Raw genomic sequence first — 16,829 nt, 5'->3', positions numbered from 1 at the left:
CAAACTAACAAACTAACAAACTAACAAACTAACAAACTAACAAACTAACAAACTAACAAACTAACAAACTAACAAACTAACAAACTAACAAACTAACTAAATAACTAAATAACTAACTAACTAATTAACTAACTAAATAACAAACTTACTAACTAACTAAGTAAGTAAGTAACTTACTTACTAACTAAGTAAGTAAGTAACTAACTAACTAACTAACTAACTAACTAACTAACTAACTACATAACTAACTACATAACTAACTACATAACTAACTAACTAACTAACTAACAAACTAACTAACTAACTAACTACATAACTAACTAACTAACTAACTAACTAACTAACTAACTAACTAACTAACTAACTAACTAACTAACTAACTAACTAACTAACTAACTAACTAACTAAATAACTAACTAACAAACTAACTAACTAACTAACTAACTAACTAACTAACTAACTAACTAACTTACTAACCAACTAATTAATTAACTCACACACTTACTAACTAACTAACTTTCATCAAAATTGCGAGTTTAAGTTAGTGCACAAGGTTCACAAGGACACACAGACAGATCACTTGAAAAATTCTCCTTTCTGCTATCATTCGATTAATCACTTTTCCTAACCAAAATTCTTATATGAATTTTTTGTCATAAAATAAAATTAGTCCTTTTTTTTGTTCTAGAGAATTAATTTTATTATTCTGCAGAAATTATTCTTTTATGGTATATGAGCAGAAATGACATCATATTTCAAATTTATTTTGTTATGTCTATCATTAAACAGCAGACATAATGACTAGGTATTCCCATTTTTTAAAATTTCTTGTTCAAAACCCTTCTTTGAAAGCTGACCATAAGAAAAAGAATATAAAAATTCACATTAAAAATTCTACGAAATTTAATTTTAGCATTCGGCATACTTTTCTTTATTAAAAGAATTTTAAAGAAATAGGCTGTGATGTCACTTGTTATTGAGAATCAAACTAAATATATATTTTTTTAGACAAATCCTAAATTTATATTATTGTATCACTTTTAAAGTTTGTTTGATTTCTATTGTTTTCTTGTTATTAAACTAGTTTTTAATAATTTAAACCTCTTTAACAGTTGCCAGTATTCGGTTTAATAATTGTTTTGTATTTTAATTTAATTAACATAAAATATTGTCACATTAGTGTTAAAGGGAAATAAACAACACTTTATTAAATGATTTACTGGATATTAATTTTGGATTTGCAATAATAACAACAATACATTAAAAAAACAAGTAGGAAAGTATAGTCGGGCATGGCCGACCATATGATACCCTACACCATGTGTATATTTTTACAATTTTTACTTTTATAAAATTTTTATTTTTTGTAAAGAAACTTTTATGTTGAATATTACCATAATTCCAAAATATTTGAGCCATTTTTTGATAAAAAACTAAAATTTCCAAATGAGGCTTAATATAGGTCAAATATGGGCCGATCCTCGGTAAATTTGGGAAAAGGATATATTTCTAAAAAACAGTTAGTTTTGTTGAGTTTCATTGCGATACAAATGGTTACAAGTCAATTTTAGACGTTTAAGTCATTTTTTTAAGGGGGTTTTGTATGGGGGCTAGGGTCAAATATAGGCCGATCCTTACGAAAATCTGCAGTATCATTTATACTTATATAAAACTTATTTGTGCCAATTTTTAGAGAGATAGCAGAATATTTGACGTAATTATAGCATAAAAAGTTCAAATCGGGAGGTACGGTTGTATGGGGGCTTGGTGAAATAATGGACCGATTTCAACCATTTTCAATAGGCTTCGTCCTTGTGCCAAAAAACATGCTTCGTCCAAATTTCATCAAATTATCTTAAAAATTGCGGCCTGTACCTTGCGCACAAGGTTTACATGGACAGCCAGCCAGCCGGACAGACGGACGGACGGACGGACGAACGGACATGTCTTAATCGACTCAAAAAATGATTCTGAATCAGTCGGTATACCTTAAGGTGGGTATTGGACCAATATTTTTGTATGTTACAAACATCAGCACAAACGTATAATACCCTCCCCACTATAGCGGTATAGGGTATAAAAACTACTGTATAATTTAATTATAACAGCTACTCTGGATTTGAAAATGGGAGTGGTGTTAGGAAATAAAACAAAAACTACTAGAATTTAGGACGGGTTTGGTTATTAAATTTTCAGGAATCATAAATAAATTTTAATTTAATTAAAAATATTATTAGATATGAATACATTCTATAGCAGAAAATATAGAAATAGCAGTTCTATAGCCAGCATACATTTTTTGTAGATTGTTAATATTTTTAAAATGTTACATAATTCAAATAGGATCTTTTCAAGAATAATTAGTTTCAGTAGTTCTTATATTTAAGATAATGGTTTTTAACCTTAAATTGGAATTTTATTGTTTTGTAGTTCTTCTTATTATTATCTACTTTTAATTCCTTCACATTTCTGTTTAAAGTTTCTTTTGCTGAACAAACAAAAGATTTAAGCAACAAACCTGCAATTTGTTTAGTTTTTTTTCTTTAGTCTCTTTATTTATTTTTTGTCTTCATTCATTTATTTATCCACAATTGTATTAGCGTGTGAATATTACTTACACTGAAGCCATTTAATTATGGTTATTTAGTAAACAAATTTTATTTTTAAGCAGACAAATATAGAAATTTGTTTAGAGATTCTTCAGTTTTAACAAACACTTTTGCAATCTTTTAAACTAATTTTATACATAATTAGTTGCTTTTTTTCTTTTGTAATATTTAGTGGATTATTTGCATTTTATTTATTTACTTAATTTATCTTAATTTTTGTATAATATCATTATTTAAATTAAAATTAAGCAATTTATATGAGGTAATTAGGAAAATTATTAAAAAAGCAAAGAAAAAAGAAAAAGTAGATAAATATGAAACAAATGTAGGGAGGGCCTTTTGAGGTTTTAAACTATAACTAGAAGTTTTCAGGGACTACAAAACAAAGTACTTTCAAAAGAATTACATTTATCACCACTTCCAAAGTAGCACATAGTGCATTTTTTGCTATCTATGAAAATCATGAAATGAATGGAATGCTGTTTATTAAGTAAACTCTAGTTAGTTAATTAGTTTGGGTTAAGTTGATAGGAGGATATCAAATACATCTTGGCCACCATCGGGCATGTTGTAAGCTCCTTTTCATTAGAACAAATGTGTTCACTGAATGAATTATTTTTCAGTGTTCAGAAACTCAGTTTCATGGACGTAATTACTAAGAATCTTCCAATCAGTGTTAGTCAGGAATGTAATTTCCGGAAAAACATTACTTCAGGAATAACATTATTTTCGACGAGTGCCTGATAGTGGTAAAGAAAGTGCTACAGAGTTTCACTGTCCTCCCCACATAAGTGTTGGTTAGTTAGTTAGTTAGTTAGTTAGTTAGTTAGTTAGTTAGTTAGTTAGTTAGTTAGTTAGTTAGTTAGTTAGTTAGTTAGTTAGTTAGTTAGTTAGTTAGGTAAGTTAGTTAGTTTGTTAGTTTGTTAGTTTGTTAGTTTGTTAGTTTGTTAGTTTGTTAGTTTGTTAGTTTGTTAGTTTGTTAGTTTGTTAGTTTGTTAGTTTGTTAGTTTGTTAGTTTGTTAGTTTGTTAGTTTGTTAGTTTGTTAGTTTGTTAGTTCGTTAGTTTGTTAGTTTGTTAGTTTGTTAGTTTGTTAGTTTTTTAGTTTTTTAGTTTGTTAGTTTGTTAGTTTGTTAGTTTGTTAGTTTGTTAGTTTGTTAGTTTGTTAGTTTGTTAGTTTGTTAGTTTGTTAGTTTGTTAGTTTGTTAGTTTGTTAGTTTGTTAGTTTGTTAGTTTGTTAGTTTGTTAGTTTGTTAGTTTGTTAGTTTGTTAGTTTGTTAGTTTGTTAGTTTGTTAGTTTGTTAGTTTGTTAGTTTGTTAGTTTGTTAGTTTGTTAGTTTGTTAGTTTGTTAGTTTGTTAGTTTGTTAGTTTGTTAGTTTGTTAGTTTGTTAGTTTGTTAGTTTGTTAGTTTGTTAGTTTGTTAGTTTGTTAGTTTGTTAGTTTGTTAGTTTGTTAGTTTGTTAGTTTGTTAGTTTGTTAGTTTGTTAGTTTGTTAGTTTGTTAGTTTGTTAGTTTGTTAGTTTGTTAGTTTGTTAGTTTGTTAGTTTGTTAGTTTGTTAGTTTGTTAGTTTGTTAGTTTGTTAGTTCGTTAGTTTGTTAGTTTGTTAGTTTGTTAGTTTGTTAGTTTGTTAGTTTTTTAGTTTGTTAGTTTGTTAGTTTGTTAGTTTGTTAGTTTGTTAGTTTGTTAGTTTGTTAGTTTGTTAGTTTGTTAGTTAGTTAATTAGTTAGTTAGTTATACCTAGAAATATACCTGGGAGCCTATTAGAACAGTTGTGCGTTCTCTTACCAGTGGCTTAGGTGGGAATCGAACCCACCACTTCCGGTCTAACAGAATACTGTGACTACAGAATACAAAATACTGGTCACAACATTGACAAACATATGAAATACTGTTAAGTCTAGTCAATGGGGTAATATATGATTTGGAATAGTCCATTGACTGTTTAATTAATAAACATAACACTGAGTGGACCTGAGATATACCAGCTCATTGACTTCTTTCAAGCCTTATAAAGCACCAAATCTGTGTGAATAATTTTGTACTTTTTTCTTTCAAAAAAAAGCAGACTTTTTGTACAAATTTAAAATATATAAGGAGTGAGATCGAAAAATTCTTAACACACGTTTTTCATTACATTTTTCAACCAAAGTATTATTTGATTTTTTTTTTTGATCAAGTTACCTTTGAAAAACATGTCAGTTATTATGTGTAATGTCAATTATATTAATTTTTTTGTTAATCTGATTAAAATGAGTGACCAGAAAAAAGTGCGTACTGAAATTATTAAATATTTTCAACTAAACCCAACTTGGTCTTACAAAAAGTTGGCCAAGCATACAAAGGTCTGCCGTCAAACTGTTTCCAATGTTATTAAACAGTACCGGGAGAACTTGTCAGTTGATAGAAAACCTGGTTCAGGTAGAAGGAATGGTCCACATGATGTTTCTAAAGCCAAAAAATAGAACGCATTTTCAAAAGAGCTCCCAACACATCCGGTAGGAAACCAGCTCGGTTAGCTCAGTGCTCGGACTATTTGGTACGAAAAGTTAAAGCTAATGCAGGTTTAAAAATATACAAGGCTCAAAAAGTTCCTGACAGGAACGCTGCTAAAAATTTAGAGGCCAAAAACAGAGCACGGAAATTGAAGTCAAGTTTTATAAAAAAATATTCTTGCTGCATAATGGATGACGAAACGTATGTTCTGGCAGATTTTTCGCAACTTCCAGGTCAAAAGTTTTATATTGCTGATGCTCGAGGGAATGTTGAAGAAAAGTTTAGGAACCAAAAGCAGACAAAATTTCCCAGAAAGTTCTTGGTATGGCAAGCAATATGCAGTTGCGGCAAATGAAGCCAATCATTTGTTACAACGGGCTCTATAAATACCGAAATTTACATCAAGGAATGTTTACAAAAAAGGCTGCTTCCATTCATAAGACTTCATAATGTGTCCACTTATTTTTGGCCTGACTTGGCATCCTGTCACTATGGTAAACAAGCCCTTGAGTGATACAAGAACAATAATGTGGTATTTGTACCAAGAGAGGCAAATCCTCCAAACTGCCCAGAGCTAAGGCCAGTGGAGAGATATTGGGCTCTTGTTAAAAGAGAATTGAAGAGTACAAAAAAGGTGTCCAAAAGTGTGGTAGATTTTAAACGGAGATGGACTACATGTTCGAGCAAAGTGACAGAAAGCACTATAAAAACGTTAATGGAAGGGTTTCCGAAAAGGGTTCAAAATTTCATCACTAGTGATTAAAACTATAAAAATATTTTTTTTGTAAATTGTAATAATAATTTGAATCAAATAAAAAAAAATAAAGCTGTAAGTTTAGTGGTTTCTTTTTTATAAACATATATGTATGTTAAGAATTTTTCGATCTCACTCCTTATTTTGATTAGGTACTTTAAAAAAAACATTTTTGTCCTTTTTTTCACTGGTACTTTTTAAAAACTTAAAATAAATAGGTTCTTAAAATTATATATGAAATATGTTAAAATAATTTTATCAAAGAGGTGCAAGACATGCTGATCGCTAAATATCATATAAATATTAAAAAAATTCATTAAGTATCTATATATGGCAATATTTACTAACATTTGATTTAGCAATCAAACCCCCTTATAGACATAAATAAACTAAATATTGACTGTGGCATTAAGGCAATAAAAAAATATTATTTAAGACTTTTCAAAAATCAAAAAAAAAAACTATTCATAGATATGATGAACCTCATGACGACGACTACGATGATAATGATGATCAAGTTCTATCAATGTCTAAGTGTCTGACATTAAAAGCAACAGACGGAACCAAATAAAAAAAATATTGAAAAAAACACAAAAGACTAGAATCAAATTTATGAAACAATGTCTAAGTTAAATAAACAGCAACAAATGTTTTTGCACATCACATTCAATGAAACAAAAAAAAAAATAATAGCAAAAAATATTGAATATTGTGATGTTGCCAACAAGAAAAAAAACCAACAAATGTTGTTAAAAACGTTGAACTTGTACGTTCACATTTAGAAGAAAAAAAAAAAACTATAATTGTGGTAATAAATTAATGAATAAAACTATTATTAAGAATTTCAACAGAATTCTTTCTTGTAAAGACACAATAACAAATTATTTATTGAAAAATTTTATTAAAAATTAAATCATTAAAGAGAATTGATCTTCAAAGTTATATTAAAAGAGTTTTATTTTTTTACTATTAACAAAAGAATACCTTTTTAAATTGTGTTTAAATTATTACTCATACGCACTAGATAACTCCTCTAGACATTATTTCTAATTGTCTTTTTTTCTAAATTTTAACAAGAACAACAAAAACGATTATTTTGCAAGCATTTAATGAGTTATTTTAAACAAAAAATATTATTAACTAAATCAGTATTAAGTAAACAACAACAACGACAAAACTAAGCGTAAGCTCATTATTTACACTTCATTAATCATCGACAACTTACAAGAAACTTACAATACGGCGCTTAAAATTAACACTATTACATTAAAAACAACAACAGCAACAAAAATAAACTTTACAATTGTTACAACAACTACAATCACAAAACCCTTTTAATAAACTGAAACTCCAGTCAGCATCTATTAAAAATTTACACTTTAAAGCCGATTTTACACGATCACACAAGTAATATGATCTGTCAAAATTTTGTGAAGAAGAGTACGGATGAGATCGTCTTAACGCAATGTGTAATGAAACCATCACACATTTCTAGAGAATACGGATGAAAAATTGTACAGTCGTATGGCTCTCTTCATTTTTTGAAATAATTCAAAAAACATGCACGTCGCATTAAATCAGGGATGTATTTTTATATAAACACATACAAAAAAGTGAAACAGCTGTTTAATCCTACTTTGTCAATGTTTTATAACAACCGTGTTACTTTTTCATTAGACTTTACGTACGTAAAGTGTGATCGTGTGAAGTGCCCTTAAAACGATTCAAGTTTTTAGAAAAAAATTTGATCAACCCAAAAAATATTGAAATAAAAAAACTATCAACATCATAATGAACTGCTTCATTATGAGCAATTCATGATAATTCCATTAAAATGGCAAATAATGAAGACTTAATAATAAATTTTATTTAAAATCGCAACAAAAATTGTTGTTAGCAAATCGAATCAAAGTGTAGCAATTAACTAAGTTGTATCATTACAAGTAGCAAAATTTAAATTTTTGGCCTATTTTAAAATCTTATATTATAATGTCAATATACATTTATAAATCCCCTGATATATACTAATACCTCTGTCAGTTTATTGCTTGTTTAATTTCTCTCTGAAGAATACTACAATAGTGAGCCAATCTGAAGGATTTTGTAATGAAGCAGTCTTAGTGTGTAGTCTAGATAACTGAGCCTACAATAGTATTGAAACCGATTCCGAAACCCATGTTATAAAACTTTTTTTCAAATTAAGGTCTTTTGGTTGATGTAAATACAAAGTCTTCTACACTATATGTTGATATATAGTTTAGTTTGAGAGAGAGAATTTATATATCAAGTCTAAAAAACAATATCTAGACTAATATTGAGTCTGTAGAGCATCTTTAACATATATATTGCTTTATAAAGGTGCTATTGGTCAACATTTTCTGGATGTAGTTCCTTAAATTTTTGCAATCAGTGTCCCAAGATAATCGAGGAAAGCCGAATAATAACAAAGACAGTGTTCCAGAGCATTACTGCAATCTCTGCCTACTCCACATCAGAGATACAAGCTGATGCAAAATTAAGGGCGTCTTGAACATTTTAGGAAGTCAGCGGCCAAAATAGCGGCTAAATCTAAGCTGACAAATTCTTTTTTACAATATTTTCTATATAAGCAGTTGTTCCCAGTTTTTTTTTTTTTTTTTTTTTTTTTTTTTTTTGACTGACACACAACTTGATGTATTGCTATTACGTGGGGTCGAACCAGAACACTTCATAATCTGGTTGAAGTTCTTTCGGTATACACATACATAGTGTCTGTAGTTTAAACCCAAATTCGAGACAGGGGTGATAAGATAAAAGATTAACGGGATAAGAGTTTAGCAGTCGTCGTTTTGACCTGAATCGGCTTGCATTTCATCTCTATATTCATTGGAATCCGTTTTGTATAGCTGTGGCATAAATCTAACTAACCTCAGACTTGTTATTGGCATTTTCTTTTCAAGTCTAGAATTACAAATAACTAATTAAATTCTTCTTGCCCAAGAAACAGTATAAAATAAACTCAGGAATTCCCGACTTTCTTGGGAAAAGACATACGACATCGTCTGCATAACAGACAGGTCTTAGTCCAATATCGGCTAGAGTTAAAAGTGGTTACACAGAAGATGACAAAATGCATCCTTGTGGATAACAGTTTAATTGGCAACGGTTCACCTTGCAGTCCGCTTATATCTTTTGATACTTTTGTTATCTGTTTTTTTTTTAATTTTTTAAAGACCTAGGCATCTGATCCAACTATTTTAACAATTCGTATTTGTTTTCATATGGATAATGTTAGCTTTAATCAGGAAACGATATACTCAGATTACGGGATTTTTATTTTACGGCATAGGCTCATATTGATTGTTTATTAACCACGTGGTAAGCTAGAGACGGCACACAGCAGGTTTAAGTACATTTAGCTAATCTCTGAATAAATAAAATAAAATGTTTGATCATCTTCGAACTATAAACGAAGGCTTCTCCACAAAAAGCTTAACTACAGTGCTGGAATGACCTCGGTTGGTGTTTCAGCAATGCACCTTCAGTTTGTTTAATTGCTTGAATTACGATCTTTATCAATTCTTTGTCAGCGTAAGTTTCGAATGTAGAAAAGTAAACTTTATCGATAATATATGTATAGAATACTGTACATTTGTCACTATTAAATGTATTACTTTCATATAGTAAAACTTCAGATTCAGACACATCCTTTACTAGTTCCATTTCTATGATATCGGCTTAGTTCCAACATTAAGTATCAGAATCACTCCTCTGTGGGGTAATGTTAACATAGTACCTGAAACTGATTCTTAAATGCGGTGTATCAATCTTAAAATCAACATTCTCTTCCTGCGATTTGGATTTTTTCGTTAACTTTTTAAATAGCCGGTACAAGACAACGACCGTAACAAGGACCTGCTAGCCACTGGTGCTCTAGGTGCCAGATATGTTAAATTCTCTGAACTTTCTATTAGATTATAGTGGCGATAAACTTGAGGTACTGGAATTGCAATAACACCAAGTTGAGGCCGGTTAACCGAAGTAAAACCCATCCCAGAGAGGAGTGACATTCTCAAATTCTGAATATTAGCATTTCAGAATACCCAATTCTGAATATTTGTCTGCGAGTTACTGATGATCTAGGTGTCAGATATGTTACATTATCTGTTCTTTCTGTTAGATTATAGTGGTGACAAAGTTGAGGTACTGAAATTGCAATAACACCAAAATGAGGCCGGTTCACCAAAGTAAAACACATCCCAGAGAGGAGTAGCATTTCAAATTCAAATCTGAATATTGGTCTGCTCTATCGTGGTATGTAAAATATTAGTATTACTTAGAACTGTGAATCCCTACTTCTTAATGACATTACCATAGAACAATTATGTTATCTACATCAACAACATAGGTTAGATGATTTCAGAGGAGTCAAGCAGAGATACTAGAAGGTAATATAATATAGTCTCTGAGAGCATTATATACTTAACAAAGAAATGTATAATCGGTTTAGACATTGAAGCAAATACCATTATTTTGGCTTAATATTGTTGTACTGCAGTAGGAGTGCTTACTTCAAACGATTATTTTCCGATCACTTTTTGTAAAACTTGGCTTTTAGGGGAGATGAATTTGTGGCTGCATTTGCTATATTACCGCACGCAACATTTTTTTAATTAAAATAAAACAAATAGTATGCAGAAGGGAAAGATGCAAAGAAAATAGTGTGTTAATGGTTGTGGTTGAATTGCTGTTTAATTTATTTTATTACACACCCACCCACACACACACATTATCATCATAATGATGATGATAATGTGACTGAGGTTCACAAAATTTTCATATATATACCCCCAAATTTTATTTCGTTTTCAAATAAATGAAACCCGTTATTTGTAGGTCTAATGAAAGACGTTAATTTTCTTTTATGGTCATTAGTATTTTTATGCTGTTAAACGAGTCTTATAGAGTTGAAATGTTAAATTGAAAAAAGGGAAAGAGAAAAAAATCAAACACTTGATGTTTTTGAAAAAAATAAACTTAAAAATCAATTAATGAAAATTACTTTTATGGCTTGTAATAAAAATCCATTTTGTTAAGAGGGATTAAATTAAATAATAAACAAGCAATAGTTTTTCAATCAAATTTTTAACCAAACTTATTGTGATGAAGATTTACATGAATAAAAAGAAAATTACAAAAAATTACATATTTATTGTTTAATTAAAAATTAATAGCATTGGCTTTTAAGAAGTCCATTAAGTAAAGAAAATTTTGTGCTTTAAGGCTTAACAAACAATTTGTTTAAGTTTTTAAATAAAACAAATTTTAAATGCAATTATTTTTTTTTATTTTTAATACTTTACAAAATGTTCATTTATTATACATTTTGTAAAAACAATTATTTATTTTTATTTTTGTTTCTTTTTCAATTGCATGTAGTAAATGTTCTACTCCACTTAATTTGAACACATCTAATCATAGATGGCATCTAATACCTTAAGGGCTTTTATTGCCATACCACACTTACGACTCAACTGACAGCAAATTTACTCTACTACATAACCTGCAATAAAATTGTTGCATATTTATGAATATATATACAAATAATAATGAACAGCAACAGTAAACAAAAACAAAAATATCAAATATTAACATATTTTTATAGAGCAAGCATAACATGCAAAGCACTATGGGTAGTGAGACAAAAAAAAATTATGTTCTCTTACTAAAACCGAAAACAAATTCAGAGAATCAAGAGAATCAAGTGACAATAGACTCGACTATAAAATTGACATGTAGTCGAATCTATGGTAGACGATAAAGATAACATTCAGTCGACATATAGTCGAATATAGGGTCCATAAAGAGTCTACTATAGACTATAAAGTTGACATGTAGTCGACTCTAAAAACGTCGATAAAGTCGACATAGAATCTACTATAGACTGGACATATAGTCGACCATAGATAGTCTACTATAAAGATAACATATAGAGCATACATAAAGAGTCAACACTATGGGGTCGACTATAAATTAACCTTTAAAGTTGACAATAGACTCGACTATAAAGTTCACATGTAGTCGACTCTAAAGTCCTCGATAAAGACAACATTGTGTCGACATATAGTAGACTATAGAGCTAATAAAGAGTCTACTATAGAGTCGACTATAAAGTTTTTTATAATGGTGACATGTTAATAATGTTGGTATAGCGTCTACTATAGACTCGACATTTAGTCGACCATAGAGTCAATAAAGTGTGCACTATAGAGTCTACTATAAAGACGATATATAGTCGACTATAAAGTTAACATAGAAACACAAAGTTGACTATAGAGACTAGATACAGTCGGCTATAGTTTTTTGGCTCAAAAGTCAACTGGATAGTATCAAAGGTTGTCTGTAAAGTTGACATGTCGACTATAAAATCCTCGATAAAGACAACATTGAGTCGACATATAGTAGACTTTAGAGCTAATAAAGAGTAAGCCGACGAAATACCAGCGAATTATTATTAAAAGGTGACATTCAAACAATGGAAAGCCAAACGCTTTTTCTGATAAATTTTCTTAAATTTTATCCTATGCCAACAGAAACCCGAAACAATTATATTTACATATACCATCCCATAGTGCTGCATTTAAAAAATAACCTATAGACACACATTTCTAACTATGCATTTCACATAAATGCACACACTATAGTGTAGAGGATGAGATTTTAGTCTTTTGCATAAAATATTGTTAATGTTGAAGGCAATAAACATATAATTATTTACTTCACTACATGAGTATATAAAGTTGCAACAAAAAGGTGTTGAGGTATGAAACCTCAAAACAAAAAAGTATAGAGTTTAATTGAAAATTAAGTTAATTTTTTGTACAAGAAATTTTCAAATTACATAGAAAATTATTGCAAACACTATAATTGAAGAAGAAACCAAAAAGAATTTCAATTTAAGATTTAAAGTAAATATAAATTATTAAATATATGCAATGTTTATAGCCGACCCTACAAATGACACAATATGCGATCCCTTAAACGACTTTATAGATAACTCTTAGCACTAAACAGTTGACTTTCGAGGCAAAACTATAGCCGACAGTATATAGTCTCTATAGTCAACTTTGTGTTTTTATGTTCACTCTATATTCGACTATACGTCGTCTTTATAGTAGACTCTATAGTGCACTCTTTATTGACTCTATAGCCGACTATATGTCGAGTCTATAGTAGAATCTATGTCTACATTATCGACGTTTTTAGAGTCGACTACATATCAACTTTATAGGAGACTTTATAGTCAAATCTTTAGTAGACTCTTTATTAGCTCTATAGTCTACTATATGTCGACTCAATGTTGTCTTTATCGAGGATTTTAGAGTTGATATGTCAACTTTACAAATAACCCTTGACACTATCCAGTTGATTTTTGAGCCAAAGTTATAGCCGACTGTATCTAGTCTCTATAGTCAACTTTGTGTTTCTTTGTTGACACTATAGTCGACTAAATATCGTCTTTATAGTAGACTCTATAGTGCACTCTTTATTGACTCTATAGCCAACTCTATGGTCGAATATATGTCGAGTCTATAGTAGACTCTATGTCGACATTATCGACGATTTTAGAGTTGTCTACTTGTCACCATTTTAAGAGACTTTAGAGTCGACTACATGTCAACTTTATAGTCGAGTCTATTGTCAACTTTATAGGTGAATTAATAGTCTACTCCATACTGTCGACTATATATGTATGCTCTATATGTTAACTTTATAGTAGACTATCTATGGTCGACTATATGTCGAGTCTATAGTAGATCCTATATCGACCTATTCGACGTTTTCAGAGTCGACTATATGGTAACTTTATAGTCGACGCTATAGTAGATTCTGTATGGGCTCTATATTCGACTATATACCAACTCAATGATGTCTTTATCGCCGACTTTAGAGTCGACTACTTGTCAATTTTGTATTCGACTCTGTAGTGGTCTATATGTTAACTTTATTGTGGACTAAATGTGGACTCTATAGACGGCTTTATAGACGACTTCATAGTCGACTCTATAGTCAACAATATATTGACTTTGTATTCTCTATTGTTGACTTTATAGACAACTTTATAGACGACTTTATAGTCAACTTATATTTAATTTTAAAGTTGACTCTCTAGTCGAATTTCCAGTCGACTTTGTATTAGACTCTGTGGTTGACATTAGAGTTCACCATATATTCAAATTTATAGTTGACTCTATGTCGACTTTATTTCTAGTCGACTATAAAGTCATTATAGTCAATTCTGTAGTTGACTTTCTATAGTTGACTCTATGGTGCACTCTTTATTGAGTCTATTGTCTACTTTATAATCGACTCTATATAGACTTTTTAGAGTTAACTCCATATCAATCTTATAGACAACTATATACTAAAGACAACTTTATTCGACATGGATATTTTCTCGAGTCCGCAGTCAAGTCGATGTTAAATTTATAGTCTGACTCTGACTTTTCTGACTCCTTATTGAGTCTATGGTCAACTTTAGATATAGATATAGAATCGACTATATAGACGACTTAATAAAGACTGAAAGACGACGTTTTATCGGCTCTATAGCTGACTCTCCAGTTCACTCATAATTGCATCTATGGTTGACTCTATAATGAATCTTTGGCGGCTCTTTGCAGACTCTATAGTTGACTCTAAAGTCGACATGTAATAGTCGATATTTCTATGTCGACATTATTGTCGATCATGTAATCGATTCCTTCTTATATTTGACTTTACTGAATCTTTTTTGACTCTCTACTAAAATGTCTACATATAATCGAATATAGAGTTGACCATAGGTTGGAATTTATATTGGTTCTATAGACGACTTAATAAAGACTTTCCGTCGATTTTGTCTTTGCTCCATATTCTCTTTTTTTTCATCAATTTTATTCACTCTATGGTCCTATAAACCCTATATCGACTCCATGATCGACTTAATCGTCGAATCAATGCAACTCTTTGATTAGATAGACGACTTGAGACTGAAACTTTTGCTTAGTGCAAACATGTTTCCCTCCAATTGCTATATAAATTGCAAACAATTTTTGAATTTAAAAAATTTTACATCCTCAAATCTTTTAAATCCTACATTTGCCTTGATCTTTATTCTTAAATATCAATTATTGCAAAAATTAATTACCTAATATTTTGTATACTTATCTATAAGTCATTAATCTTAAACCAAATTTTAAAACCGATACCAATTATTTAAATACCTGTCCTAATAGCTGCTGCTTAAACAAACAAACCAAATAAATAAAGCAATTTAGAAAAAAAAACGATTTTTATGTTTCAATAACTACAACACCAATTTAATTATTTCTTTGTTTAAAAAAAAAGAAAAAAATAATTTTATAAACAAAGTAATAGTAAATAGTATTAAATTTTGTGTTTTTAGCAATGACATTGTTTCATTATTTGGCTGAAGATACAGTTAATTACCCCATCAGTAACCAATTGATCTTCATCTTTTGCTATGAACAAATAAACCAAAAAACAATAAACTTTTTTGCAAACTTCAAAAATTAAATAAAAATAATAATAGAGAAAAAAATTTAGAAGAGCAAAAGCACAACAAATGAATAGAATTAAGATTTTGACATTTTTGGTATTGAGTCACCTTGTAATCAGACAAAACATACACACACAATACACACACACAAACAATAAGTATATATCCAGTCACCCTGCCAGCCACTCATCTTTGTGGTGCATTTTCTGGCAGCCAAAAGAAGAGTTTCAATTTAGAAGAAAAAAAATCAAAAGACTTAAACAACGAACTTGATATGTTCACATTTTAATTCTATTTTTTTTTTGCTGTTGTTGTATTTCTTTTTTTTTTTTGCATTACAACAAATTATATCATACATTTGAATGCAACAATTCCACATACACACTCTAAACATGTGTTTGTAAATAACAAATTATTATTAGAAACTGTTACTAATGTCTGTCTTAATAATGACGATGATTGTTGATGTTGATAATAATGATGATTGTTATAAAATCACAACAAAAACCAGCATAAACAAATAAATTAATAATGACTCTAATGAACATGATGATGAATAGAATAACAATACTCATCATAATGACGTTTACATTTGTACGATTATGATGATTTAATAATAGTGATAATGATGATGACTTTGTTTTAATTTCTGACTTAAATGCCGGCTTTTTAAAAATATATAAAAAAATCACTTCAAAACAACAACTTTTAAAACAAGTTATTTATTTTTTTTTGGTTTAAATGTTTTTTGTTATTAGTTCTAGTTGTTGTTATGTTATTGTTAGTTTAATTGTTTGAATGTTTTCCTCATATTTTGTCAATTAGTTCTACTACTTAGATTTTTGCATCAATATTTAATATTATTTTTTATAAATCAATATTTTGTTAAAAATGCAAAATTTTATTATTAATAAATATTAAAAAAGTATGTTAAACATTGTCGTTTAACATGATTAATGTTCTTTTATTGAAAATATTTATCACATTAATATGGGTTTTTTTTGTGCTTTCATTAAAAACCATTAGGGTTTTGATGACTTGGATTCCAGAGATTTTTCATATTTCTCATCGATATATAAATTTCCGTATATATTCCAATGGGAAAATACTAATCTAGGTAATGGCATAGTCTACAGTCTATTACATATCCTAGTCTATAGTCTAGTCTAAATTTTAATTTATCGTCTAGTCTGACCTAAAAACTAGTGCATAGACAAGTCTATAGCAATGTCTATAGTACAGTCTATATTCTAGTTTATAGTCTAGTCTATAACTTAAAATATAGTCTAGACTATACAGACTAGTCTCTAATCTAGATTATGGACTAGTCTATAGTCTAGTCTATAGTCTAGCCTATAGTCTAGTCTATAGTCTAGTCTATAGTCTAGTCTATAGTCTAGTCTATAGTCTAGTCAATAGTCTAGTCAATAGT

This window comes from Lucilia cuprina, chromosome 4 (assembly GCF_022045245.1).
Source record: "Lucilia cuprina isolate Lc7/37 chromosome 4, ASM2204524v1, whole genome shotgun sequence".
Lineage (NCBI taxonomy): Eukaryota > Metazoa > Arthropoda > Insecta > Diptera > Calliphoridae > Lucilia > Lucilia cuprina.
Note: the sequence above shows the minus strand (reverse complement) of the source record.